Source organism: Rhinolophus sinicus, linkage group LG01, assembly GCF_036562045.2.
Source record: "Rhinolophus sinicus isolate RSC01 linkage group LG01, ASM3656204v1, whole genome shotgun sequence".
Classification (NCBI taxonomy): domain Eukaryota; kingdom Metazoa; phylum Chordata; class Mammalia; order Chiroptera; family Rhinolophidae; genus Rhinolophus; species Rhinolophus sinicus.
This window is the reverse complement of record NC_133751.1, coordinates 25,279,819-25,304,842: the sequence shown is the minus strand read 5'-3', so window position 1 is coordinate 25,304,842 and position 25,024 is coordinate 25,279,819. Positions and strand designations below refer to the sequence as shown.

General features: G+C 36.5%; 1 long non-coding RNA gene across 1 annotated transcript in view; it reads right to left on the bottom strand.

Moving 5' to 3' along the window:
* Positions 1 to 23,899, bottom strand: part of LOC141570486 (uncharacterized) — a 76,456-nt gene extending 52,557 nt beyond the window's left edge. The window contains exon 1 of the long non-coding RNA XR_012494450.1: positions 23,737 to 23,899. This is a non-coding gene — a long non-coding RNA (uncharacterized LOC141570486). The remainder of the gene's footprint in view (positions 1 to 23,736) is intronic.
* Between the last annotated feature and the right edge of the window lie 1,125 nt (positions 23,900 to 25,024).

Sequence of the window (25,024 nt, the reverse complement as noted above, 5' to 3'; positions counted from 1 at the left end):
GAGTAGCTTTGCCAATAATGAAAATTTCTGATTTGTGGTAGAAGAATGTGTGTGGTACAGGCAAAACCCATAGTTGGCTTCTGGAAGACACAGTGAAGTCACATAGTACATATTTGGAAAACCATAAGAAAGACAAAGTAATTACTCCATAGTATTTGAAAGGCTGATACCTGATTGCTATATATAGCACATTTTCAAAGACGTGAACCATTTCTATTTTTTTTCTGGAAAATGACCAGAATATTTATATTTGGGTGCCAATCACTGGTTCTTTGCTGTTATTACTTATTAATCCTAACATCAGAAATAATCGTGTTTTTAAATGTCACATTAGACCAACCTCATAATATAAGGGGTGTTATTTTGAAGCAACGGGGACAATTTCAAAGTTATTACAAAGACTTAGTTTTGATTGGTTTATCACTATGATTCTCTTGTACGACCAATGTATGTTTTACTATGTTGCATTTATTTTTATTGTCCATATCTTTCATTTTTCAGAGGTAGCAATGATAGATTCCTTGGTGTCATGGAAATTGAGTTCATTTTCTGCAGGCAGGAATTTCTTAATCTTTTAGCCCTCTTTAAAAATCAATAACTTCTTTCTCATAAATACTGGTCTTTGGTAGCCACGCATTTTCATGCTCACTTCAGAAACTTGATTCGAAGGCAATTCCCTATATTATTTGGCCAACTTTCTGGATCCCAGTGGATAATGAGAACTTAATCCTCTACTCCTACAGTGCAGATTCTGATGGCAGCACATTGGTATCTAGCAGGTATAATCTCAGAAATATTTTTGTAGTTTTGTTTTTATTTGATATTAGTACATGGATAAATATGTTTTTCTTTTCTAGGCTTTCTCTTTAGATTTTCATAAATCTATGTTTGAAAAGAGTTGAGAAAAACCTGTAAGACAACTCTAATACCAAAAAAAAAAAAAATGGAGCATTGCAGTAGTTTGTCTTTCATAATTGGTTTCATTTGATTATATCCACAGCAAGTCCTAGTTAGTATCTTATTTCAAGATGGCTGATTTTCTCTATTTATATCATCCTATACTGGCTAGCATAGCATTTATTATGTAATCGATGTAAAATTAAATACGCTTCTGAACTCACTTGTGGGTGATGGATTGTCTTGTTTTAGGCAGCAGTCAGGAAGATTTAATGGTCTCGTTGAGAACTGACAACAGAACGTCCATACTGCATAAGGACATAAGAACTCTAGTTCTTAGGCAGCATCCTGGGTTCTGGGTTGGGGCAGGGGTGGGTCTATACATCTCAGGGACATGGTAGTCACAGGGTAAAACAGAAAGGATGTTGAGTCAGCAGGGCTGGGTGGCAATGCTGGGATTCTGTCTCAACTCCTTGAGCCTGGAACTCAACTACGACCTAAGGAGGCAGGACGGGTGTCACTGAGAGCACTTCCTACTTCCATAATCATTTGGTTTATGACTGACTCCTGAAATGTGTGTTTTCTGAAGATGCATATTTCTCAGTCCAGTTCTAAATCATCATACATGCTCTACATTAAAACATTTAATTAACAAAATCATTGTGCGACCCATGTATTTGTTATTACGTATCTGATCCACAGTAATCATTGAGCATTCTCTCCTATGAAAGGACTCAGACTTTCTAAACTTCCACAAAGGTTAATGATATTTCCATTTCTTCTTTAGGCAGTTGGCACATTTGGATACTTTTGATTTTCTGACTTTACTGCATCCTAAAGTTTCTGTGGTTCTGCTGAACACCTAGAATGTATATCTCCTTAAAGATCTACACTGTATATTAGATGCAGTTTTCCTGAGCCTTGTGGCTATTCTTTTATGAAGGTTAATTGTTGGGGGCATAAATATATACATACATACATCAATTCCCTCAGATATGTCTCTGTAATTTCCATTCCTCCTTTCTCTCATTGCTGGACTCATATTTTAAGTCTTGAAACGTTTTCTTATCCATTTTCTGCCTTTCAGAAACTTAAAGCCATGCAGTCATTTGCTAGTTGCCAATCCTATTTTTAAAACACAACTCTGAAATATCTGCCCATTTATACCAAAAGGACAGCTTAATTGATTTCCCTGAAAGTTACTGTCTCCTTTTTTTCTCCCTCTCTTACCCAATGTGGATGTCTCTAATCTGTGGCTTTCTCTTTCTCAATCCCAACAACCTGAGAGACCCCCTTTCAATTGTCCCTTCACCTACCCCTCCATTTAATCTTTCAGGTATCAATGTGACAAAGTGTTCTCAAGTATTAACCAACAAGTGTGACGGACTGATAGTGACCAATCCTCAGGAGAAGTGTGTGGAAAGAGAGAAATAGGGCTGCATGCAGGCTCACTGGAAAGTTCTAAGGTCAGTAGCTGAAATTTGCTGTGGGCATAGGATAGCTAAATGAAGAGAAGAGGTGTGCATTTAGAGCCTTTCTACTCTGCCTGAGGATGACTCACTGTGGGAGAGTCCAGTCCAAGTGCCTTAAGAACAATGAAGTGTTACGTGACTTAATATATTATTTTCATTATCCAGTGTCTTTTGTTATATGTAATCTACTTCTTTGTCAACTGGAAGATTTCAGTGATGATACTTCATGGTTTAAGAATTTCAGCTTTCATCTTGTTTTAAATTGTATCAGCGATATAACCAGTAACTGGAATAGAATCTGGCCAGTTGTGGAGGATTATGCATCTGACTGATAAGTAACAGTCAAGTACTCCTAACATTGAGATACTGTGTCTCTAAGACAGATGTGGAGATATATTTTTATCATTATCTGAAAAGTGGTGGTTATCTGCAGATCAGGGGTTGGCAAATATTTTTTCTTTCTTTTTCTTGTGTGTGTGTGTGTGTGTGTGTGTGAAGGATCAGACAGTAAATATTTCAGGCTTTGTGGGCCACTTATGAAAACATTAGTTGCACATTATTGTTTTCTTCAAAATCCTTTAAAAATGGAAAAACTATTCTTAGTGAGTAAGCTGTTGCACATAAGTATAAGTCAGCCTTACAAAGTTTGCCAACTAGTGCTTTAGATCACAAAAGGTCAGAAAAACTGCTGTAGATAGATCTTTATGAAATTGCTCCTCTAGACAAGAACATTCTCACTAAAATGGACTACACTTAAAAGTTTTAATTACAAAATTAAAATATATCCCAAGATAAAATGATAGGAAAAATACAGTTATCTTATGATTAATAAAACTTTGATTTTGGTCCTCATCATAAATAGTATCATAATAGAATATATTTAAAAAAAAAGAAGAAAATCTGTTTAATAATATTTCTCAAAAAAGCATGGGATTGGCATAAAAACAGACACACAGGGCAGTGGAACAGAATTGAGAACACAGAAATAGACCCACTTACATATGGGCAGGTAACTTTCGATAAAGGAGCCAAAAACATACAATGGAGAAAAGAAAGCCTCTTCAATAAATGGTGCTGGGAAAATTGGAAAGACACATGCAAAAGAATGAAACTAAACTATTTTCTTTTACCACACACCAAAATTAACTCAAAAGGGATCAAAGACCTAAACAAAACACCTGAAACAATAAACTGCATAGAAGAAAGCATAGATGCTAAACTTATGGACCTTGGGTTCAGGGAGGATTTTATGAATTGACTTCAAAGACAAGGGAAGTAAAAGCAAAAATAAATGAATGCGACTATACCAAACAAAAAAGCTTCAGCACAGCAAAAGAAACCATCAACATAACAAAGAGGCAAACAATTGAATGGGAGAAAGAATTTGTAAACAATGCCTCTGATAAGGGGCTAATATCCAAAATATATAAAGTACTTGTACAACTCAACAACAAAAAAGCAAATAATCTAATTAAAAATGGGCAGGGGACCTGAACAGACGCTTCGTGGGAGAAGACACACAAATGGCCAACAGACATATGAAAGAATGCTCAACTTCACTAGCTGTTAAAGAAATGCAAATGAAAACCACAATGAGATATCACCTCACATCAGTTAGAATGGCCATCATCAACAAGACAAGTAAAACAGTATTGTACCATAGGGCCTGTGGAGAAAAAGGAATCCTCATACACTGCTGGTGGGAATGAAAATTGGTACAACTACTGTGGAAAACAGTATAGAGGTTCCTCAAAATTTAAGATTAGCATTGCCATATGACCCAGCAATTCCTCTTCTGGGTATCTACCAAAAAAACTGAAAACACTTATCAGTAAAGACATATGTACTCCTATGTTCATTTCAACATCATTTGTGGTGGCCAAAACATGGAAACAACCAAAGTGTCCTTCAATAGATGATTGCATAAAGAAGATATGACATATATATATATATATATATATATATATATATATATATATACACACATACACACACACACACACACACACAATAGAATATTACTCAGCCATAAGAAAAGATGAAATACTGCCATCTGCGACAACATGGATGGATCTTGAGATTATCATGCTAAGCGAAATAAGTCAGACAGAAAAAGTCGAGAACCATATGATTTAACTCATATGTGGAATATAAAGCTGAAAGCAACAAACAAATAAGACAAACAAACAAGCAAAAACTCAGAGACACAGACAACAGTTTAGTGGTTATCAGAAGGAAAAGGGGGAGGTAGAAGTTGGTAAAGGGGGTCAAATTCATGGTAATGAAGAACTGACTCTGGGTGGTGAACACACAATGCAATATATAGATGATATATTATAGAATTGTACACTTGAAACCTATATAATTTTACTAATCAATGTCACCCAATAATTTTAATGCAAACTAAATAAAAATATTCCTATTTGGACAAGTTCCAGAAGAGTAAGAGTTTTAAATCACAATGTAAAAATGATCATCTTCAATGTAACCCAACTTACTCTTTACTTGAAACTCACTGTTGTGTTCATACTTACCATCTTACTATATACATCCACTTGCAACAAAAAGAAATTCCTTAATAATTCCATTCTGGTAATAACGAACATTTAGCACATATCAAATCAACATTCAAAATGCTGATGGACAGTGATAAGAATTGGATACCAATTATAATAAAAAAAAATAGTCACAGGGATATAAAGTACATCATAGGGAATACAGTCAATATTATTGTAATAACTGGGTACAGTGCCAGATGGGTAATAGACTTATTGTGGTTATCACAATATAAATGTCTAATCACTATGTTTTGTATATCTGAAATTAAAGAAAAAAAGAAGTATTTCCTTTGTAGATATCAGAGAAAGTCTTTTTACCTAGGGAAGATAAAACAACAGATGCTTTCAGCAACACCATCATTAGCTGGTGGAGCCCAAGCATCATTAGATATGACCTAAACAAACAGAAAGGTAGATTTGTAGCTGAGTTTGATATGATGTTCAACCATTCATAGTTGTGAATAAAAAGATGCATTACTGATGAATCATATATTGACTGAACACAGGTGACCATCTAAGTTGCTACCTTGCCTCTTCTGAAATTCTACCTCCTCATACATGGTGCTGATATACTGATAACTAATTTACTGATTCTGAAACCAAATATACCTACATATATATATATATAAAACTCTTCTCAATTCTAAGTAAGAAGGTCTGTTTTATATTATTAGAATGTTGATATGTTCATAGTAGGAGAGAACTATGAGTTTGCTGTGTTATAGAAGTAAGGCTAAGAAGCATTTATTGCTGAATTTCTCAAACCATTTGGTATTGGAGAGCCTCATCAATCATTTATCTGTGTGATTTATTATTTTTGTTTCATTTTTTCCACCTATAAAAAAATAAACAATTTATAAGTAACCTGAGTAAAGATTCAATATGAGTGACAAATACACACTTCAGAATACTGTTTTTAAAACTCCTGAACAGAAAGTTTCTATTACCTTTCTGTGCTCCAAAGAAAACCCAATATACTCATATCTCAAAAGCCTTTTGGTACAGATTTGTGTTTTTAGCAAGTGGAGAAAAATCAATTGCACATTTTCTTTTTTAAGGGAATATTTTAGTTAATGCTTTCAATAGTATTAGTTTCTTCTCAATTTATGAACTGCTCTATTTGTGAAAAATTACTCTGGACCAAATACTAAAGCAAGCATTTAATGTAGGGTTTCAGTCTCATTAATGTTCTGTTTTCTGGTTCTTGGTAAAATGTATTTTCGTTCAATAAATTTTAATTACTCACCAATGGGATGTAAAGCCCTATTTTGTAATAGGCATATTATGGGATACTAAGATGGTTCAGGGATAGTCTTTGTTTTGAAAATGCCTAGCTTTAGTAAGTACAGCCACCAAGACATCTAAAACAGTGTTAAAATAAACAGACCTATCACTTAACATATTGTAAACAAAATAACTGTTTCTATCATGATAGTTCACTGGATATCTTGGTCTTGCCATACAATGATAGAACAGCTGCTGTCCAAATGTGTCGTTCATAGCTTTCTGGTTATACATGTGACAATAAAAAACCTTACTCTTACAATTAGCTGCTGATATATGAAGAAGAGACAGGCACACAGGTATATATAGAGAGCAAGAAAGTCATAAACTATAACTAGATTGCCAAGCAATATGAAGTCAATTATGAAAATGGAAAGTGAATAGAAGTGCTTTGAAAACATGCCCAATTTCTAAGGTAAATCATTCAATCTCTTTGAAGATTTGCAAATGCTCTAGGGTTTTTATACAGGTTATTTACACAGATAAAGGAATTTGTGATCATATTTTATTCTCTTTTATTTAGAAATGATTTTCTATTCTGTGGAATGTGCAAGGTATGATTAAACATTTTGGGAGCAATTAAAGCTCTCCCTTGTTTTTATGGTGGATTCTTCTAGACAGAACTATAAACAAACAGCCTAGTCCTCTGTGGGTGACAAGAATGTACGTGTTTGATTAATGGTTAGCACTGATGACACCTGGAATTGAAACAGTTGGAGCTGTACCTCAGGAAATGCTTCAAGGACATGAGGAAGCATCATCTGAAGCAAAACAGATGCTGATAACAGAAAAAAAGTTACATCCAGGATGAAAACTGTGGATCAAGGAAGTGACTGAATGTAAATAGAAACCAGAGGGCAGAATGCAGAGCAGGAAAAGGGCTGAAAAAGAACTAAAGCAGTGGGCCTGGCAGGTGGCACCTGCTCTCACGAATCAGCCTGTCATTCTGCCTCTTTTCCCTCCTCTCCAGTCTCTCTCTGGCTGGCTCCTCTTCAGTTTCCTCCCCTCCAGGTGGGTCCCCCCCCAATCATTCACTTCTTTGACCTCTACTCTTCCCTTTTTATCTGAAGAATCTCTGTGGCTTGCTCATTTGGCTTTCTTTCTTCCTCCCTTGCCTTTTTTCCCCCCCATTTTTGTTTCTTTTTTCTTTTTTTCCCCCTGGAGGATGTGACCTATATTCCCCCCCCCCAAAAAAAAAAAAAGTTATAGATTTGTTTTTAAAAACTGGATGTGCATTTCTGCATAGTGGTATTTATAGTGATAACATTTTAGTTATTCAAGACTAATTTATGAAGAGGATCTATTACTGCAAGCCCCATGGGGCCACAATAGTCATAGCGGGATTTTCAAGGTAATAGAGGTCCCAGTTCTTCATCAAGACTTATGTTCAGGTGTCTTTATAAGTGTATTTGTATTTAAAGTGGAGCTGATACTGCAGTTTTGAGGGTGGAAATTTACCTCACTGAGAACTGAGATTCTGGAATGACTGCTTATGAAGAAATTGCTTTACATCTATGTCATTAAACAAGTTTTTTGCCCTTTTGATATATTTTCAAAATGATTACTCTGAAGGATATTGGACAGGTATTTCCCAGTTCTCAAAGAAGATTTGTATCTGAAGAAAGAAAAGCACATGGTTCTACTAATGATGGCCGCTGAGGAAACAGACAACACAAAGTTATTTTATATGACTCAGCTAAGCTAGTGATTTGAAGACAGAAGAAAAAGCTTAAAGCAGTTGTTTTTTCCACCAGAAGGTAAAGACAGACAAGTGTCCAGATAGATATAAACTATACTCTTAGTAAAAGACACACAATTACAAATATTCATGTTGCTTCTGATTGGACTATGATCTCTTTCACTCTTGTGAGTAAAAAAAAAAAAAAATATATGGCTTCTCTTTATGGTGGAGTTAGGAAGAGACTAGACAGTAAGTGTTAGTAAAAGGGCTTTTGTCACCCAAAGGCTTTTTGATAAGAGTTAAAGTTCATAGTAAATATCTGGAATCAGTGAGGTGGACAAGCTTCAGGAAGACCAGGGTGACTCAAGATTAGGGTCACTCTGTGCTAATTTATTGATAATAGTGAAGAATTTCTGATTTATATAACTAATTTTAGGAAAGTTGTTATCTATATCTTATTATATAAATTGCTGTATTTAAGTCTTGATTCATTTTCTTAGTTAATCATTGAAGGTCAGGTTCACTGAGTGAATTATTATCCACTCGTGACAACATACTTTAACTGTAGTTACTGTACCAAGGGGGAAAAATCACCTTCTGACTCCACAAGCACTGACCATGTAAAACCCAAAGTATTTGTTCAGTCTATTTTTTAATACATATTTTATGCATTTTTTAAAATTTATTTTTCCGTTATAGTTGACATAGAGTTTGTTATTAACTTAACAAAAATTTATTTGAGTTTATGCCCTAGGCATTGGGGATATAAAAATAAACAGGAAAAACAGTTTCTTCTCCTATAGAGAAGGAGAGAAAAAATCAAATCACAATTGATTCTACAAAGAGAAATTCATAAAGAATACATAGTTCTGCTGTGGATGGCCTGAAAAGGCGGCTGGTGTTTCAACAATGGAATGCAATGCGATATAATTAAAAATTTGAAAGCATGAGATCAAAGTGGTCAGATTTGCAATTTAGAAAGGCCTTGCTGGCTACCACCTGCATAACAGATTAGAGGATGATAAGAGTGGAAGCAGGGATATCTTTTGCAATTTTTCAGGCCCTTGATAATAAAAACCTGGCCCAAGGTGGTATAGTAGGTAATGAAGCAATGAAGAGATTTAAGAATTTCTGGGAATAAATCAAGATGATTTGGTAATTTATTAGATGTGAGGGGTAGGGAAAGAGAGAACTCAAGAATGACATTCAGATCTTGGGCACCTTAGTAAATGGTCAATCAAGGACATTTGGTTAAGTATTTGGATCTATAATCCAAATTCTAAGAGAAAAAATACAGACAATGGAGATACCAGCATAAAGATGGTGCTACGTAGTTCTGTCTATGACAGGGATTAATAGCCTAGAAAGCATCACAAAGTGCTTTTAATGGTTACTAATGGAGGAAAATGGCAAATTAATAGGAATTCCCTAGGCTTGTTAGTTTCTAAGAAATTCTTTCATAAAATAATTTTTATAAACTTATTTAAAATGAATTATTTAAAAAATTATAAAACTATAAAAACTATTAATTTTATTGTACATACCTTGCATGGGAATATATATTATATAAAAGAGTGTGTTTTTCTTATTAATTTTTTTCATTTTTTATTTATTTAAACGACATTTTAAAACAATGTATATTGTCAATCTTGGCCAATTTGATTATAACAGGAACTCTAAATAGGAAATCACCAAGTGTTCACACTAAAACCACTTGTAGTCTCCACTAATTTAAGCTCAAGGGAGTTCCAAAATAACCAAATATAAGCAGTGTATTTAGTTCGCTGAAGACAGCTATGACATAGCTATTTTAATTTGCCCTGATCGAAAACTTGCTTGGACCAGTGATGAGCAAGTTATAGTTAATGAACTTTCAGATAAAGTGACTCAATTAATTTTAGTTTGTTATTTACAATAAGCCTTTTCCTAACATTTCCTCTAACTTATCTTCAGTTTGCTCATGACTTGTGGATGCTTATCTTTGACCCATATTTATCTTCTGAACTCTAGACAAATTAGGTAGGGTGATATTTTGACATATGATTTAAAGTTGTTTCCTCAACATTTTCTTATAATGTTTGCTCTGATATTAATTCAGTCATAACTCATTACCTCAGGAAAGAGATGATGCAATAAAAAGCAGAAGTAAATCTTAAGGCTTTTCGATTTCAACAGTCTATCTCTCAAGAGAGTATAGGGAAGAACTCAGGACATAAAAAAGAGATTTGAAAAGATATATCATTAGTCAAAGGGCACGGGCTTTCTATTCTGCAGACTAGATTAATTGTCTCTTGGCTGGGAAGGAAAATGAGTCAGAGAAGCAAAGAAAGCGGAGATATTGATGGCTCTCTAAGGAAGGTGTCTGTGCCCTCTACTCACCAATCTCCCCACCACATCCAAACCAGGACCGAGTCCCAAGGCAGGGTCTGGAATCCTGCAGCATAGAGAACCTGTCTTCCAGACCATTTCCAGACTTATATTACTGTGCATTGACTTACTAAAAGCAACATTAATTAAAACAATTAGGTATTGGTTCAAGGATTGACTAATATATATCAATATAGAATAAGGAGCCCAAAAAGCACCAACGTGTATACAGACACTTGATAAGTAACAACACTGACACTGCAAACCAATGAGAAATGGATAGTCTTTGCAATAAAACTACTGGGTCAGTAAATATCTTTATTGGAAAACTTGAGACTTTACTCCTACCTCAAACCAAAATATCAATTCCAGGTGAATTATTTCCCTAGATGTGAATGTTAAAACAATAAAGCCTTTAGAAGATAATATAGGAGGACATCTTCATGACCTTAAACTTAGAGCAAGAAACGATTTCTTAAATAACATAGAAAAAGTGCTGAACATGGAGAGAAGGTCCAAGATGGTGCAATAGGTAAACATTATGCCTGTGACCTCCCAGGACCACATTGAAATTACAACTAAATTATAAAACAATCAACATCAAAAATCATCTGAAGACTAGTTGAACAGAACCCCTATAGCTAAGGATATAAAGAAGAGACCACCTTGAGACAGGTAGGAGGGGCAGGGTTGTGAAATGGGCTGACCCCAAACCCACAGTAGTAGTTGAGTATCGAGAGGGATACCTCAGTGGTGGAGGTCCCCCCGAAGAGGGAGGGGTCCCAGCCCCACACTGTGCTCCCCAGCCCAGGGGTTCTGTGCCGGGAAGAGGAATCCCCACAATATTTGGCAGTGAAAATCAGTGAGGACTCTATCTGTTAATTGTGGTGAGATGGAAGTCTGCGGGAAATCCAGATGCCCTCTTAAAGGGCACTTGAACAGACTCACTCGCTTGCAAACACTCACCTGGTTTCTAGTGGAGGGGCAGCAACTTGAGAGGTGCCAGAGACATATGGGGAAACACTGAGTTGTGTGGCTTGGGACAAAAGCTGGAAGGACAGCTGCCATAGACCTTGTGTGGAGCCTGCCTAACATATAGCTAATAGGAGGGCACCATCTTTCCTATGTTGAACCCTCTCCTAAAAGACCAAATCTGAAACCACATTGGTCTGGTAAAATCTGCATTGCACATTAGTGACATCCTGGATCTTGCCCCACTCAGCTAGTGTTGTATCGCCCAGGGCAGTCTGAGCTCCTGGGCAGCCGGTCCTGCCCCACAAGCTGTGTAAGCCTTTTACAGCAGCCAATGGCCCACGGTGGCCTAGAAAAGTTTTGGTGGCAGATAGTCAGCTACAGCTGACACTGCTGTCTCTCTTGGAAGGCTCTCTGGGATTTGTGGGCCCAAGGTGAGTGGTGGCTGGCCACAGTGTTCTCTGGGCATTTTGCAGAAGGATAACAAAATTATCACTGGCAGAAGAATTAAATTTGTATTAACTTTGGGCCATGGGCCATGCTCTGTGATTCCTTGGGACAGTGCCCTGGCCAGCTAGTGATGCATCACCAGAGGTACTCTCAACACTGGTCAACCAGCCCACTCCGCACGCCTAGGAGGTCCTTTTGGTGGAGCCTTACAGGGAGCAGGCAGGTGCAAAGAGCCCTAGGAAAGCCCTGGGCCTTTTGCTAAGCTGCCCCAGGCCCAACAGTAGTTGCAGCTGACCTCAGTTCACAGTGAGGTCACTGTGACACATCTCCAGGTATAGCACAGGAAGCAACCAACTACACACAGCTTTGAGGTTCCCATGAGGTAGCCCTGGGCCAGTAAGCAAAGCTGAAATTGGCATGCATGGCATGAGACACCAGAAACAACACACCCAGAGGTCACCTTCAGAACACACGAGAGCACTACCTGATTAGCCCCACATGTGGCACACCTATACCCAAAGGGTGGTCTCAAAGGGCACAAGAGCTTGCTGAGCAAATCTATCTCTGGGGGGATCAGTCCCCATACAGCAGCTCATACACTGTGGGCATAGCCAGTCAGCCTGAGAGTCAATCCCACTCACTGACATGCCAAAAGCAATCAAGACTCAACTCAACAGGAGAACACACACAAGAAACACAAGGGACACTACTGGAACACATGTACAGGTAATTAGGCAGACTATTTAATCAGACAGACACAGGTAATGTGCCAAAGGACCACACAGGATACATACTACATAAGGCCACCCAGCAATGACTGAGAGACATAGGAGATCTACCTAATACATAAAAGCAAACACAGAGAGGCAACCAGAATAAGGAAACAAATAATATGTCCCAAATAAAAGAACAGGTGAAAACTCCAAAAAAAGAACTAAATGAAATGGAGGCAACTGACCTACCACAGAGAGAGTTTAAAACACTGATTATAAGAATGCTTCAGGAACTTAGCAAGAACTTCAACAAAGAGTTAGTAAGTATAAAAAAGGACATAGAAACCATAAAAAAGAACTAGTCAGAAATAAAGAATACAATAACTGAAATGAAGAATACACTAGAAGGAATCAACAGAGGATTAGATAAAGCAGAGGACTGAATCAGTGATTTAGAAGACAAGCTAGCAGAAAACACTGATTGAAACAATAAAAAGAAGAAGAATTAAAAAAAAATGATAGTTTAAAGGACCTTGGGACAACATCAAGCTTAACAACATTCACATCATAGGAGTACTATAAGGAGAAGAAAGAGAGCAAAGGATCAAGAACCTATTTGAAGAAATAATGACTGAAAACTTCCCTAACCCGGTGAAGGAAATAGACATACAAGTCCAGGAAGTACAGAGTGTCCCAAAAAAGATAAACTCAAAGAGGCCCACACCAAGACACATTATAATTAAAATGGCAAAGGTTAAATACAAAGAGCGAATCCGAAAAGCAGCAAAAAAAAAGACAATTAGTTACTTACCAGGGAGCTCCCATAAGACTATCAGCTGATTTCTCAACAGAAACTTTGCAGGCCAGAAGGGAATGGCAGGAAATATTCAATGATGAAAAACAAGAGCCTATAACCAAGACTACTCAACCCAGCAAGGCTATCATTTAAAACTGAAGGAGAGATAAAGAGCTTCCCAGACAGGAAAAAGCTAAAGGAATTCATTACCACCAAGGCAATGCTACAAGAAATGTTAAAAGGATTTCATTAAGAAGAATAGAGAAAACAAACAAACAAAAGAAGATCAAGAATATGAATAATAAAGTGGCAACACCTATACACCTACCAATAACCACTTTAAATGTAAATGACTTAAATGCTCCAATCAAAAGACATATGATAGCTGAGAGGATAAGAAAATAATACCCATGAATTTGCTGTCTACAAGAGATGCACCCCAGATCAAAAGACAAACATAAACTAAAAGTAAAGGGGTAGAAAAATATATTTCATGCAAATGGAAATGAGAAAAAAATATGGGGTAGCAATATTTATGTCAAACTAAATAGACTTTGAAATGAAGACTATAATAAGAGACAAAGAAGGACATTACATAATGAGAAAGGGATCAATCCAACAAGAACACATAACCCTAGTAAACATGTATTCACCCAACATAGGCACATCTAAATACATAAAACAAATATTGACCAACATAAAGGCAGAAATTAACAGTAAAACAATCATCGTAGGGGACTTTAACAATCCACTGACACCAATGGACAGATCTTCCAGGCAGACAATCAAGAAGGAAACAGCAAAAAAAAAGAAGGAAACAGCAGCCTTAAATGACACACTATACACTACAGTAGATGGATTTCATTGATATTTTTAGAGGATTTCATCCCAAAGCAGCAGAATATACATCCATTTCAAGTGTACATGGAACATTTTCCAAGACAGCTCACATGTTAGGCCACAAAAAAGTCTCAAGAAATTTAAGAAGATTGAAATTAAATTAAACATCTTCTCTGATCACCTGGTATGAAAGTAAAACTCAATTACAAAAAAACAAAAAACAAAAAACAAAACAAAACGAAACAAAAAAAAACCCTGAAAAACAGAAACACATGGAGGTTAAATAACATGCTACTAAATAATGAATGAGTCAACAATGGGATCAAGGAAGAAATAAAAAAGATACCTTGGGAAAAATGAAAATGAAAACACAATGACATAAAATCTATGGGGTACAGTGAAAACAGTCCTATGAAGGAAATTCATAGGAATGGAGGCCTCAAGAAACAAGAAAAATCTCAAATAAAGAATCTATCTTTTCACCTAAGAGAACTGGAGAAAGAACAGCAAACAAAGCCCAAAGTAAGTACAAGGAAGGAAATAATAAAAATCAGAGTGGAAATAAACAAATGGAGGCTGAAAAAATGAAACAAAAAACAAAAGATCAATGAAACAAAGAGCTTGTTTTTTTTTGAAGAGAAACAAAATTGACAAACCTTTAACCAACTCATCAAGAAAAAACAGAGGAGCCAAATATATAAAATTAGAAATGAAAGAAGAGAAGTGACAACAGACAACACAGAAATACAAAAAAAATTAAGAAAATACTATAAGCATCTATATACCAACAAATTGGGCGATGTGGAAGAAATGGATAAATTCCTAGAAATATACAATCTTCCAATGCTAAATCAAGAAGAAACAGAAAATCTGACGCAACAAATTAGTACTAATGAAATCGAATCAGTAATCAACAAACTCCCAACAAACAACAGTCCTGGACCAGAAGGCTTCACAGGTGAATTTTAACAAACATTTGAAAAAGAATTAACACCTATTCTTCTTAAACCACTTATTCCAAAACATTCTAAAGGAGGGAAGGCTCTCAAGCTCATTTTATGAGGCCACCGTTATGCTGATTCCAAAACCAGTCAAAGACATTACAAAAAAAGAAAACTATAGGCTGATATTCCTAATGAACACAGATGCAAAAATCCTCAAGAAAATATTAGCAAACCGAATTCAGTAATACATTAAAAGATCATACACCATGATCACGTGGGATTTATTCCTGGTATGTAAGGTTGGTTCAATATCTGCAAATCAATTAACATGACATACCATATAAAAAAATAAATATGGTCATTTCAGTAGATACAGAAAAAGCATCAGACAAAATCCAGCATCCATTTATGATAAAAATTTTCAGAAAAGTGATAATAGAGGGAATATATCTCAACATAATAGAGTCTATATATGACAAACCCACAGCTTATATCAAACTTAATGGGGAAAAGCTAAAAAGCATTCTCTTTAAGATCAGGAACAAGACAAGGATGTCCACTTTCACCACTTTTATTCAACATAGCATTGGAAGTCCTAGCCAGAGTAATCAAATAAGAAAAAAAAAAAGCAGCCAAATGGGAAAGGAAGAAATAAAACTGTCATTATTTGCAGATAACATGATACTATATATATAGAGAACCCCAAAGATTCCACCAAAAAACTGTTAGAACTGATAAATGAATTTAGCAAAGTAGCAGGATACAAAATTAATATTCAGAAATTGATTGCATTTTATACATCGATAACAAACTATCAAAAAGAGAAATTAAGAAGACAATCCCATTTACAATTGCATCAAAAAAATAATAAAATACCTAGGAATAAATTTAACCAAAGAAGTAAAAGACCTTCACTCAGATAAGTATAAGACATTGAAGAGATAAATTAAAGAAGGGAGAACATATACCATGCTCATGGATAGGAAGAATTAATATACTTCAAATGTCCATACTACCCAAAGCAGTGTACAGATACAATGCAATCCCTATCAAAATACCAATGGCATTTTTCACAGAACTAGAACACATAACCCTAAAATTTATATGGAACCAAAAATGACTCTGAATAGTCAAGGCAATTCTGAGAAAAAAAAACAAAGCTTGAAGCATCACACTCCCTTGCATCAAATTATACTACAAGACCATAGTAATCAAAAGAGCATGGCATTGGCATAAAAACTGACACATAGATCAATGGAACAGAATAGAGAGCCCAGAAATAAATGTACACCTATACGGGCATTAAACTTATGACAAAGGAAGCAAGAATATATATTGGGGTAAAGACAGTCTATCCAATAAATGGTGTTGGAAAAACTGGACAGATACATGCAAAAAAAATGAAACTGGACCACCTTCTTATACCATATACTAAAATATGAATTAAATAAACTAAAAATGAATTAAAGACTTAAATGTAAGACCCAAAACCCTACAACTCGGAGAAGAATACACAGGCAGTAAACTCTTAGATATTACCCTTAGTAATATTTTTACTGATATATCCTCTCAGGCAAGGGAAACAAAGGAAAAAAATAATAAATGGAACTAACTACATCAAACTAAAAAGTTTATGCACAGCAAAGGAAACCATCAACAAAATGAAAAGACATTGTACTAAATGAAAGAAGATATTTGCCAATAATACATTTGATAGTGGTTAATATCCAAAATTTATAAAAAATTAATACAACTCAAAACCAAAAAAGCAAACAATCCAATTAAAAAGTGGGCACAGGACCTGAACAGACATTTCTCTAAAAAGGACCTACAGATGGACAACAGACATATAAGATGCTCAATGTCACTAATCATTAGAAAATGCAACTAAAAATCACAACAAGATACCATGTCACTCAGGTCAGAATGGCTATCATAAATAAATCAACAAGCAACTGGTGTTAGTGAGGATGTAGAGAAAAGGGAACCCTTCAGCACTATTGGTGGGATTGCAAATCGTTGCAGTCACTGTGGAAAACAGTATGGAGGTTCCTCAAAAAAATAAAAATAGAACTACCATATGACCCAGAAATTCCACTCCTGGGTATTGATCTAATGAAATCTAAAACACTAATTTGAAAAGATATATACACTCCTATGCTTAGTGCAGCACTGTTCACAATAGCCAAGATATGGAAATGACCAAAATGTCCATCAATAGACGATTGGATAAAGAACTTGCGGTACATACATACAATGGAGTATTACTCTGCTGTAAAAATGAATGAAATCTTATCATTTGCAACACCATGGATGGACCTAGAGGGTATTTGCTAAGTGAAATAAGTCAGACTAAGAAAGACAAATACCATATAATTTCACATATAAGTGGAATATAAAGAACAGAATAAACAAATGAACAACAACAAAAAAAGACTCATAGGTACAGAGAACAAACTGATGGTTGTTAGATGGGAAGGAATTGGGGGACTGGGTGAGAAAACTGAAGAGATTAAGAAGTACAACTTGGTAGTTACAAAATTGTCATGGGGATGTAAAGTAAAGCATAGGGAATATAGTAATAATATTGCAAAAACTATGTATAGTGTAAGATGGGTACTAGACTTATCATTGGGGATCACTTCATAAATTGGTAAATGTCTAAACGCTATGCTGTACACATGAAACTAATATAAAATAATATTGAATGTCAGCTATAATTATAATAATAATAGTCACAGGATATAAAGTACAGCATAGGGAATACAGTCAATAATACTGTAATAACTCTACAGTGTTACATGGGTAGTAGATTTATTGTGGTATCACTTTGTGAGGTATATAAATGTCTACTCACTATGTTGTTTTGTACACCGGAAACTAATAATAAAAAAATAATATTTTTAAAAAAGCACTAAACATAAATTAAAATGGTACAGCCCCAATTCTGAAAATGGCTTTGGCACCGTCTATAGGAGACCTTTAGCTGCTCCTCAGTTAAATCTCCAGGGCACACATTTGGCAATCTCTGTGGGTAAGGACATCCTCCAGAAACAACACTGCAGCAGTAACTGATGCAGATTCTTTGAAGACCTCCTGACCCCTTCATTCTCAGTAGTGAAGGCTGACTTTGCAAGTTCAGGGATAGAAGTAACTATTCCAACTCTGTAAGGAACAAATCTTAAAGCCACATGGAAAAAGAATTTAGGAAAGGGAAGCATAATTTTCTTGGACCCAGAAACCCTAAATGATTCTGTGAGTATCAGAACCATTGTAGCTCAATTGTAATTTTTTTGGAGAAAGAGAATTTAAAAACAGCATCTTTCCCAAATGGCTTCAATTTGAATTCCAGTGAAAGAAACTTGACAAAAATCCATGAAATGAAGTCAGGATTAGTCAATGTTATATTGGAAGTCATCAGTATGATAAAGCAAAATAAATAAATAAGTAAACAAATAAATATGTAACTAAATAAATAAGTAAATAAATGTTTGGAATTCAGGTGGTGTGATTTTATACTAATCTATAACTAAATTAGTAAAATTGTTATGTTTTATAAGGTTGATGGATACAAAGTCAATATCGACAAAAATTAATTATATTTCTAATATCAGCAGTAAACACTTAAATTTGAAAAACAGTACTTTCACAAGAGCATAAAAACATGAATATCTAGGAATAAATCTCACAAATTATGTCCAAGACCTCTATCCATAAAACTATAATCATCACTGAAATAAAGGAACAAATGTCTAAATCAATGAGGGACTATATGACTGAAGGAAATGAAATCATTCCCATGTTCATTGCAGCATTACTTACAATAACCAATACATTAAAACAACCTAAGAGTTTGTTGATAGATGAATGGACAAAGAAGAAGTTGTGAGATATATACTCGTATGTATGTGTGTGTGTGTATATATATATATATATATATATATATATATATATATATAAAAGGGAATATTATTCAGCCATAAAATGGACATCCTTCCATTTGTGACAACATGGAAGGGCATTATGCTAAGTGAAACAAGTGAGACAGAGAAAGACAAATACTGTTTGATCTCTCTTATACGTGGAATCTAAAGAAACTGAACTCATAGAAACAGAAAGTAGATTGGTGGTAGTGGCCAGTGCAGGAGTGGGGTGGTGGGGTAAATGGGTGAAGGTGGTCACAGGGTACAAATTTCCAGTTATAAGATGAATAAGTTCTGGGGGGAACCTAATGTGCAGTATGCTGACTGCCGTTGACGGCACTGTATTGTATACTTGGAAGGCGCTAAGAGAATAGATCTTAAAAGTTCTCACCACACACACACACACACACACACACACACAAACACACACAAAGGTAACTGTGAGGTGATGGATGTGTTAACTAACTTTATTTTGGTAATCATTTTGCAATATATATGTGGATCAAAACATCACACCTTACACCTTAAACAATGTCATATGTTAATTACATCTCAATAAACTTGGAAAAACAAGATCTGTCCTTTAAAGATTTGAAATAGTTACTTCTGTCCCTGAATCTGCAAAGTCACTACAGGGAATGATTAGATTCAGAGATTTTCAAAGAGTCTGTATCAATAGCTGCTGTGGTGTTGCTTACTAGATGTCCTTACCGACAGTGATTGTGATAAGTGTGCCCAATGGAATGGAGAAGGCTGAGAAGCAGCTGAAGACCCTTTGTAGAGTGTGTCAAGGACATTGGAGGATTTGCGGTTGCATCATTAGTTGCTAGACATGTTTGAATCTCTATCACACTCCCAGTTAGCTGTAAGCATTTCCTCCAGAAAGTTCTTCCCCATTGCTGACTGACTCCAAGCACATTTGGCTGTCTGTGTAATGCTATTGCTTCTTATTGCTTTTCTGCTTGTTTTGTCAAGCTGCTTCAAGGTTTCTGTAAAATGTTTTCTGACTCTCCATCCTTGCTTTTGGTACATGACACTCAGTGTGTAGTGAAATTTAAAAATGTTTGGCATCTGTAAATCTTGAGGAAGATAATGGTAGGGATTAACTGACGATTCCAAGTGTAAATTTTGAGGCAAATTCTAAATATGACATTTTGCTTTTTGTAAACTTCCTTTTTTTTCATGATTATATTTTCATTTTACTTTTTTTTTCTTTTACTCAAAGCAAATTAGTAATGTGGTGGGGTCCTCTCAGGAAGAAGACTCCGAACAGAATACATTGTCATACTCTAGCAACATCAAACATGGCATGTGAAACCACACAAACTCGGGATACTGTTAACCATCCAGGTGGGAGGTCTGGCTCTAAAAAGCCAACACAGTCTTCTTACTGTCTCTCACTTACTGTCTCATATATCAGCATAAACCAAGATAATTTGGGCTTCTATTTTCAGTGTATAATTTGGTTTCTTGAGATGATGTTGAACTATTTATATGACAAACATCTAGACATTAAATCAATACAACTTTTCAATGGTTGTTGTTGCTATGCTGTTAATGCTGAAAAATACATTGTACATTGAATTTTCAAAAACATAAGTCTATGTCAACAATCAAGTAACACCATCAAACAATATTCCCGGATCTCATATTTTTATCATGGTGTTACCTCAGGATATAACAGGAGGTAAGCACAAAATGCTTTCCCTCTAGGGTTTACACCTGGTGGAGATTTCCAGAGAACCTATTAGGATGGTGTTCCATTGGCCAACTGGCAGGAGATACCAGGAGACATTTGAAGGAAAGACACTTGAGGTATACAAGCTAATTCCTAGATCAGAGATATATGGAATGTGGCAATTTTGAAACAATGGAGTATCTGTCTTTACTTTTCCTAGGGAAAGTGGGAGGGATGTGGGAAAGAGGGTGGTTAGTGAAAGGACTGCCAACCATATAATACAAAGTAACTTTTTAGAAGTTTACCTCCTTTCCCCCACTAAAATCAATCACCTGGGTATTTATTTAGGAGATACAAAGGAGGGTCTTTTACCACCTTGTGGTCCTTGAGAAGTGCTGACAGGATGGAACAAAACAGAACATGGACTAGCCTTAGAGAGCTGAATCGGAGGCGAGATCTGCTGCCTCCTGAGCAGAGCATTGCAGCTCCCAGGAGTCACCTCGGCAGTTACAGCAGAAAAAACGAGATTTGCTCCCACATGCATATGCATAATAGAGAAAGTCGACTCAGAAAATTACTGTTTGTTTCTGCTCTTCTGTTTCCATTTTTACTCCCAGGCCAATATGACCTGGGAATTGCAGATTGCATAAAAATTGAAATACTCTCTTGAGAAAAAAACAAACATACTCCTCAACTTTCCCTTGGCCCATATTCTTTCATAATTTTCCATCTTCTCAGATAACACTTCTTATACCTGAAACATCTCTCTTGCTTCTCTGCCCCTCAACCTTGTTTTATTCACATCAGTCAAGGCATAGTAGACACGTAAAACATAATTGTAAGTCACATCCTTTATCACTTTTTGCACATTACACAATTCCTCTGCCCTCTCACCGGGAGGTACTCCACTCTCATGCCCTCTAGACACCCAGATGCAGTTCTGCCCTAAACTGCTAAAGCAGCTTCCTATCTGCAATCATGATCCCGTCGGGTCTGTCCTCTGGAAACTACCAGGGTTATGTTTGCAGAACGCAAATCCGATTATGTCGTCTCTTTAACTGAAAATTGTCTCTGGCTCTACAAGGAATATACTAGAGTTCGCAAACCTGGAGTATGGGGATAAAGAGACGAATGTGCGATCTTCAGGGAGGTCAGTGAAACCTCTGGCACTACGGTATACTTCAAGAGTTATTTTATGAACATTGAGTATATTTTTTCAGAAGAGTGTCAAGAGATTTCAACAGATTCTCAAAAGAGTCTGTGCTGTGATGTGGTCTCCTCCCGCCCCCCAAAATATAAAGACCTCTAAAACTCATCAGGGTGTCATTCCAGGCCCTTTGCAATCTGGTCAATGACAGCAGTGCAGAGCATGAGACGTGGATAGCGTGGGATACTGAGAATAATGTAACATTTTAGTCTGGCAGTCCTGGGTTGTAATTCTGGTTTGATTATCTGGCTGGCTGGTCTTAGAAATGCTCCTTTCTAAGCTTTATTTGGCCTGTCTGATAAATGGAATAATATTCCTCTTCTCACAGGACTGTTTTAGATATTAAATTTAATAATAATATGCAGTAACTGGGAAATAATAGACACTCAGTAAATTGTAGCTTCCTGACTATAATTAAATCTTTGGACATCCATAGAATACTTGTAAAAGCAGTACCCTAGACCTACCTAGTGATAAATCCCTCATTTATCAGTTGGAGTTCTTTTTTTTATTTAATTTTTAAAAGGCTTTTATTAAAATATAGCTAGCATACGATATTATCTAAGTTTCAGGTGTACACCATAGTCACTCAACATTATACACGTAAAGAAGTGATCCCCATGATAAGTCCAGGAACCATCTGACACTGTATCACACTATCACAATATTATTGGCTATATTTCCTAAGCTTTACTTTTCATCCCCATGATTATTTTGTAACTACCAGTTTGTATTTTTTAAGCCCTTCGCCTTTTTCACCTGCCCCATAACCCCTGTTCCGTCTATAAATCTAGTACCCATCTTATACTATGCATAGTTATTAGAGCAGATGGAGTTATTTTTGTTTCAAGTTACAAAAAGTCCACATCAAATTGGCTACATTTAAGGGACTATATCAGCTCATGTAGTTCAGAGGTACAGTATGCTTCAGGTGCGGTTTGTTCAGGATGCTACCTATAATTTTCTATTATACTCTCAGCTCTGTCCTTCTCTATGCATCAGCTTCTTCCTCAGGCTGGTTTTCCTCATGGTGACAAAGTGACTGCAGCGTGTCCAGCCCTTACAACTGCATGTCACACCATCTAGACCAAGGAGAGCATGCGTGCCCTGGAATTCCTAGCCAAAGTCTGAGATTCCCTCTGCTTTGACTGAGATTTCCCTCACGTATCAAGGCCTTGAGCCAACCTCCATAGCTGAGGTTACATCTTTAGTCTTAAGCACCTCTTAAATCATTGGCATCCCCAAAGGGAATCAGGGACACAATGGAGGGCAAAACTTACAATATTCAGCAATTAAGATGACACACGCAACAACTCATCTGAACTCATACCAGCCTAATCAGAACAGACTCCAGTTGGAAGCAGCCTGTATTCCTCGGCTGTTACTGGAAGCTGAGTCTCAGCTCACCTACGGGAATGGTGAAGGTGAGAAGGGTTTGCTGTTGTGGAAACTCTCTGGGATTCCCTGGGCCTACCTGCCCAATAATGAGCTAATCCTCTGTTCTTCAGGTCAGCCTTTTCCGTTAGAAAATCAGGATTCGACTCGGGCTACCTGCTAATGAGCTTCTCCTTGAAAACCAGGTATGTACCAAGAGAGGAAAAAGGCAGATATTAGGTTTCCTGTTTTCCAGAGAGGAAGAAATCATTGAGGAGAAAAAATAATACTGATTCTGATTTTAAAAATGTTTGTAAAAAATTCTATTTTAAAAACATTGAGTTAGTAATATATACCAGTCACACACAGAAACACTTAGAAATGCATTAGTTGATCTGAAATCATTTCAAGCCATTTCCAAAGTTTAGCAATCTTGAATTAATTTTTAATTCTACAGTAGGAAGACCTATTAACAAAAACTGTTTGCTGTTCTCTAGTTTTGTTTCATATTAAACTATTTATAAATCACTTCTCAAACCCAACCCAGGAATCCAAACTGTATCACAAAACAAAGCCTTACATTATGAAGAAACATAACTGGGCGACTTTGTTTCTCCTTTGCCTCCAAGTTCTGCTTTCCTCAGCTGTGGGTCTGGGAGCTCTCCAGATGCCAACAGGGTGGGGGAGTTGTAACACAGGCTTGGCATATCAGCCTCACCACAGATTCTTCAAGAGGACGTTAGAGTAATAATGTGAGTGGGCTGGAATGTGGGGAGAGTGGCTGCTGTTCGTTAATTGTATGTAGTATTTTCTTTTGAAATATCAAATTGAAATGAAAATAAACTAATGGTTGCCAGAGGGGAGGAGGGTTGGGGAACTGGGTGAAAAGATGAAGGGATTTAGAAATACACATTAGTAGTTACAAAATAGTCACGAGGATGTAAAGTACAGGATAAGAATATAGTCAATAATGTTGCGACAACTGTGTATGGTGCCAGGTGGGTGCTAGTGCAGGGGGATCACTGCATAAATTGTATACATGTCTAACCACTATGCTGCACACCTGAAATGAATGTAAAATAATACTAAATGTCAACTGTAACTGAAAAAAAGAAACAAATAATTTTTAAAAAAGAGAGAATTTGTACCCAGATTAGCTGCTTTGGAAACCCTTGGTTCATTTGAAAATATGAAAGGGTGTTAAGTTCTCCCTGAGATGAGAGTCAATCTGTTACTTTTGTGCTTGTGGCAAAAGGATGCAGTTGTCCTGGAGGCGCTCCAGAAGAAGAAGAACTCATTTTAGAATTTCACATTAAATATAGTAGGTGCACACGGCATCGTGCCATTTCACTCATTCATTCATTACCTCACTCATTTCATTCAAGAAATATCCTTGAGCACCCCTGGGTGTCCGGCAGTGTTCTCACTCCTGAGGATACAGAATACAGCCAAGTAGACTAAGTCTTGCTCTCTTGGAGCCTGTATCCCACTGCAAGGCAGATACAAAAAGTAAAATTTGAAATCTCAAACAAAGAAACACAACATACATGGTAAGTATGGTGATGGTAACTGCGATGAAAAAAAAATCAACAGAGTTCATGAAGAGAGGGAATGATGGGGCAGTTAGGTCAGGTGCTGTGTGTAGGGGGTCAGGGAAGGCCTCACATTTGAGTAGAATCCTGAATGAAACGCGAGAGCAAGCTCTGAGACACTGGGGCTAGAGCGTCGCAGGCCACAAGAACAGATGGCATGATCAACCCTCACACACAGGCCTGCCAGCAACCCTGTGACAGGGGCTATGACGGGTAATTTACCCTCCAATTGAGACATGAGGAAACTGGGACTCGGAGAACTGTGTGGCAGATCCA